General features: G+C 46.0%; 1 protein-coding gene and 1 long non-coding RNA gene across 3 annotated transcripts in view; one reads left to right on the top strand and one right to left on the bottom strand.

Annotated features, from left to right (window-relative positions):
* The window catches only part of timm9 (translocase of inner mitochondrial membrane 9 homolog), a 7,933-nt gene extending 3,785 nt beyond the window's left edge, over positions 1 to 4,148 (bottom strand). The window contains exon 1 of one of the 2 annotated variants that reach the window (XM_046062683.1): positions 3,908 to 4,148. The gene's annotated coding sequence lies outside the window, so the exon portion shown is untranslated. Of the gene's footprint in view, positions 1 to 2,079; positions 2,102 to 3,907 lie in introns of those variants that run through there. The other variant, XM_046062684.1, reaches the window with a different exon arrangement.
* Positions 765 to 3,100, top strand: LOC123979000. The gene is made up of 2 exons (XR_006827119.1): positions 765 to 2,029; positions 2,862 to 3,100. It is a non-coding gene; the product is annotated as an uncharacterized LOC123979000 (long non-coding RNA).
* Positions 4,149 to 5,262: the final 1,114 nt, after the last annotated feature.

Genomic DNA, 5,262 nt, shown 5'->3' with positions numbered 1-5,262 from the left:
AAAGGTTCTAATGTCGTGGAACAATTCAAGACTTGGTGAACTTGATTGAAAAGGTTCTAATGTCGTGGAACAATTCAAGACTTGGTGAACTTGATTGAAAAGGTTCTAATGTCGTGGAACAATTCAAGACTTGGTGAACTTGATTGAAAAGGTTCTAATGTCGTGGAACAATTCAAGACTTGGTGAACTTGATTGAAAAGGTTCTAATGTCGTGGAACAATTCAAGACTTGGTGAACTTGATTGAAAAGGTTCTAATGTCGTGGAACAATTCAAGACTTGGTGAACTTGATTGAAAAGGTTCTAATGTCGTGGAACAATTCAAGACTTGGTGAACTTGATTGAAAAGGTTCTAATGTCGTGGAACAATTCAAGACTTGGTGAACTTGATTGAAAAGGTTCTAATGTCGTGGAACAATTCAAGACTTGGTGAACTTGATTGAAAAGGTTCTAATGTCGTGGAACAATTCAAGACTTGGTGAACTTGATTGAAAAGGTTCTAATGTCGTGGAACAATTCAAGACTTGGTGAACTTGATTGAAAAGGTTCTAATGTCGTGGAACAATTCAAGACTTGGGCCAGAAAGCTTGAACTTTTACCAACATTTTTATTATCAACAAAAACAGACACCAATTAGAAAACAAAAGTTCCACCGGAGTGAGTCAGAGATCGGTGCAGAACAGAGACCCGAGTCCACATGAAAACCATGTAACGACTGACTTTCACCTCCTTCTGGACCTCCTTTTATAGCTCTGTTTCTTGGCTTCACATCATCTCTTGGCTCTCTTTCCTGCTGCACCTGAATCTGACTGCCTGCTCCTCCTCTCTGTGTCCTCTGCATGAACTCTGCTTGATCGTGCCATTTCTTCCATAACCTGACTTTTATGGAATAAACTGGTGTTGTTTGTGTTCCGTGCTAAAAACAGGACATTCTCACTGTGATGGACTATATTGATGTATGTTTTGTTATACAATTTTCACAAAATCTGCTTCTATATTTTCCTTTGCAGGTGTTTTTCATGCTATCTTACTTGCTCACAGACATGTTCTTCTGCTGAGTCTGGGCAGGAAGGAGCACAAACACTCAGAGCTGTAGAGTTTTCACACTGTGATCCTAACTTTACACTATAAAATAACACTTTAAATGTAGACCACCATCGCTCTAGTAACTAATGAGAACAATTTAGGCTATAATGCTCCAAAATAATTCACAACTCTGCCCTGTCTGCCACCTCGATCCCACAGAAATCCCACCGACCGTCCAGCCTGCTCGAGTCTTTTCCGGCCGAGCTCCCCGGTGACTTCCTCTCAGTTTCTCACACTGAGGCTGGATCTGAGCATAATACTGCTCTCATTGGTTGAACTTCCCATATAACATGTAGACACACCGACACCCCCAGACGGTCGCTTGAGCTTCACAGTTTCATATTGTGGGATATAAAAAGCAAAACCCGACTTCCCAGTTTGTGGATCCTTCTGTGTAAATCTGAAGATAAACCCCTCGGGGACTTCAGTCAGCGCGTTCATGATGTTTTATGTTGGCCATCACATTTTGGCATGGGCAGCATCCACGGAGGTACGACTGACCAGTACCCTGCGGGCCCCCCGCCTCCCTCAGTCCCAGCTCCTCCATTTTTACTGATGTTAAACATCAAACGTTCCTTCCTCCTTTTGCCTGACGCATTAATGAGTCCAGCTACTGCAGGCTGCTCTCCTTTATGTGCCCGACCTTTAACACTATACTGCCCCGCCGGTTTCTCCCGTCGAACTGATATGGCGTCTCTACCAGTGAAGCCGGGACTGGAGTTGGACGAAGGGCCCCACGACACGGTGTCAGGGCCTCAGCCTGCATCACTTCCAACCTTTTTAAATGTGTTTCAGCTGCTGACACATAACAACCAACCATAATCCAGTCCAGACCTTCTCCCTGGCCTGCAGATCATTAGTTGTCTACATGATTTATCTGCTCATCGAAGCGCACAACTCTTTCACCCTCTCTGTGACGGCAGGTGTGGGTCGAGCAGGTTGGAGGTAAAGTTCAAAAGAGCTTTATTTTACAAACAAAACGCGAGCACACTTACAGACTGAGTCCAGAAAAATCCAAATGAGTAACGAAACAAAAATCCAAAACACCAAGAGACTGTCAGGGAGACGAGCTGGAAATAGTAAGACGACACACTGAAGAGACCGGGGCACACGAACAGTGACCGCACAGCGAATCTACAGAAACATTTGTACCCGGGGGTAACGAGCGGGGCGGGAGCAACACGGGAGACTGGGGTCAAGGTAACGAGGCAGGCAGAGGGACACCTGGGGGAACAGACAGTTTCAAAATAGCAGACAAGAATCTAATTTCAGACAATAACAGAACCCCACGTAAACAGACAAACACCGACCAACTATAACTCAGGGATCCTAACAGACGCAGAGCAGACTAAACTCAAATAATGCAGACAAGGAACTAGAAGTAAATACTAAAACTAACGGCACAGGACTGAAACGCAGGACTAAGAGCTAAAGATCAAAGACATGAACCAGTAAGGACCGAGAGAAACAGAGGCAGCTAGAAAAACACACAAAATACAACTCAAACAGCCAAAACCAAACGTTGAACAGTCAGTTGCTTGTTCATCCAAAAAGAAACCCCCACATTCAGTTTTCTTATTAGCAGATATTATGTACTTTGACTTCTCCACCTTTCATCCCAGCCTTGTTCAGCTTCCTGCATCTTTTCTCAATAGAAACTTTCCAAAACTCTTCAAATATATCATTTCTCATAATGTTGAAAAGGATGGACTGTTCCACCATCCACACCTGTGCCATGTGAAAATGCAGCCCTAACTTGATGCTCCTGTTCTTCCAGAAGTCTCGACTCCAGTTCGCCTGTTTGTGAATTCAGAAGAACTTCCTGTCCGCTGCTGCATCAGGAGGGCAGCCAGCTTCGTCGTTCGTAGTCTGAGTGATATTTTGATTAACTGAGACCTCTGTTAGTTGTCCAGTGGGAGCAGCTGTGCAACCATTTTAAATTGTACTTGAAACAGTCTTCATACTGTTGGTGTCTTAAAACCCAAATACAGTTTAACGTAAACTGATTCAAACCTTGAACCTCGTGTGTCTTCCTCCTTTCTTAGTTTCACCAGTGGTGGACGAAGTATTCAGACCCTTTACTTTAGTAAAAGTACTAATACCACACTGTAAAAGTACTCTGTTACAAGTAAAAGTACCACATTGACAGTGTTACTTAAGTAAAAGTATCCTATGTGAGTATTAAAGCAGTAAAGTGATGTGTATTACAGATTTTTCTTGCAGGAGACGTTTAACTTTCGGGATTTTTATACCTTTAAAATAAATTGGCTGAAACGATTATATAGAAACCTCCATTAGGAATGTTTGACCTCTTCATGTGTTATCAAAGCTGGTGGCATGAGGTTGTTCTGACCTGTTAAAATGTCTGCCAGGCGGACATTTTATATAAACACATCTCTCTTCATGGAATGTTGTGTTGGTAGATCAGTTATTGAACCGGAATGGTCTTCTGATGTGCGCTATGTTACAAATATTTTTATACTTTTGTAAACATTGCAATCTCAAATAAAGGCTGAAAAAAACAAAAGTGCAGCAGGATGTTGCTCATTCTGAACTCAGACTGCAGCTGACGGTCCTGGATCAGTGGTTTGTACAGATTCTGCAGAGCCCAAAGAGTCTCCTTCAGAACCAGCAGTCCAAAGATCAACGTTACTAACAAACATCACAGATATTAAAAACATTCAGAGGAGAAAAATCTCTAAAACCATCAAAGTTGTTGCCAAAGAAATGACCGTAGTTCAGCTGTTTAAACTGTTGCTGTGTAATTTATAACTAAACATCATATCTTGTGTAGGTGATTCAGTAAATGTAGTTTCTCTGAACCTCGCTCTGAGTTCCGGGTCGGAGTGAGACCTCCTGCCGTCTTTAGCATCTCCGCTCGGAGGCGGAAGCCGGAAGTGTAGTTTTGTTGTCAGCAACAGTTGCTGTTTGTGTGTTTAACGCTGTTAGTTTGTGTCCCTGTGAGTTCGGGTCTGGTTTCTGTCCTGATCCGGTTTTAAACTCGGTGAACTTCAGTTTCTTCAGGGACTCTGAGGGTTGAACGGTCCGTCCGAGGACCCGGATGAAGCAGGAGCGGGAAGTTTAAACCAGCTGAGCTTAGCACGCGGCTAACAGCTAGCTAACAGTCAATAAAAGGACTTTATCAGAACCGGATCAACAGAACCGCCAGAATGCGGCCTCAGCCGAGATCCGGTACCGACAGGCCGCCGGGTTCATCCGCTGAACCCAGTCCGGATCAGTCCTCCTGCAGCTCGGACACCGGGGACGTTTTAATCCGCTCCACTCGGGCTCTCCTTTCGGGTCGGAGACCTGAAGCCGGACCAGGACCCGGATCGGTCCAGATAACCGTCCAGAAGCTGCGGGATCCTCCGAACCAGCGTCCTGTGGCCGAACAGAGGCCGCAGAGCTCCGGGACAGAGACGCAACAGCCGAACACCCGACACAAGCCGGACAAGGGGCTCCGTCTGCGGGCAGCAGCGCGCCCTGAGCCCGGTAAGAGCTCCGGTAGGTGACCTGAGCCACAGGTGACCTGAGATACAGGTGACCTGAGATACAAGTGACCTGAGCCACAGGTGACCTGAGATACAGGTGACCTGAGATACAGGTGACCTGAGATACAGGTGACCTGAGCCACAGGTGACCTGAGATACAGGTGACCTGAGATACAGGTGACCTGAGCCACAGGTGACCTGAGTTACAGGTGACCTGAGATACAGGTGACCTGAGCCACAGGTGACCTGAGTTACAGGTGACCTGAGATACAGGTGACCTGAGATACAGGTGACCTGAGATACAGGTGACCTGAGCCACAGGTGACCTGAGTTACAGGTGACCTGAGATACAGGTGACCTGAGCCACAGGTGACCTGAGTTACAGGTGACCTGAGCCACAGGTGACCTGAGATACAGGTGACCTGAGCCACAGGTGACCTGAGATACAGGTGACCTGAGATACAGGTGACCTGAGTTACAGGTGACCTGAGCCACAGGTGACCTGAGCCACAGGTGACCTGAGATACAGGTGGCCTGAGATACAGGTGACCTGAGTTACAGGTGACCTGAGCCACAGGTGACCTGAGATACAGGTGACCTGAGATACAGGTGACCTGAGCCACAGGTGACCTGAGATACAGGTGACCTGAGATACAGGTGACCTGAGATACAGGTGACCTGAGCCAC

Source organism: Micropterus dolomieu, linkage group LG11 (assembly GCF_021292245.1).
Source record: "Micropterus dolomieu isolate WLL.071019.BEF.003 ecotype Adirondacks linkage group LG11, ASM2129224v1, whole genome shotgun sequence".
Taxonomy (NCBI): domain Eukaryota; kingdom Metazoa; phylum Chordata; class Actinopteri; order Centrarchiformes; family Centrarchidae; genus Micropterus; species Micropterus dolomieu.
Note: the sequence above shows the minus strand (reverse complement) of the source record. Positions and strands in the feature narration are given on the sequence as shown.